This window comes from Penaeus monodon, chromosome 29 (genome assembly GCF_015228065.2).
Source record: "Penaeus monodon isolate SGIC_2016 chromosome 29, NSTDA_Pmon_1, whole genome shotgun sequence".
Taxonomy (NCBI): domain Eukaryota; kingdom Metazoa; phylum Arthropoda; class Malacostraca; order Decapoda; family Penaeidae; genus Penaeus; species Penaeus monodon.
The window spans coordinates 29606560-29606789 of NC_051414.1; positions in this window are offsets into that span (position 1 = coordinate 29606560).

Sequence of the window (230 nt, forward strand, 5' to 3'; positions counted from 1 at the left end):
TGAAAAATGGATCTGACAGATACAAATGTACATTTGCAATTTCCTAATTTCTGAAATCTCTGAAGGTGACCTCATCTATACATTTTCTTTACACATGTGTCTGATGTGCCTTTTTCTAATTAACTTTTTCTAAGGACGTGGCAGAGCCTGAGGAATGAGAGATGTACGGACAGGTAGATCGACAGAGGGAAATATAGAAATACAGATATATGCAGAGAAAACGACAGGCA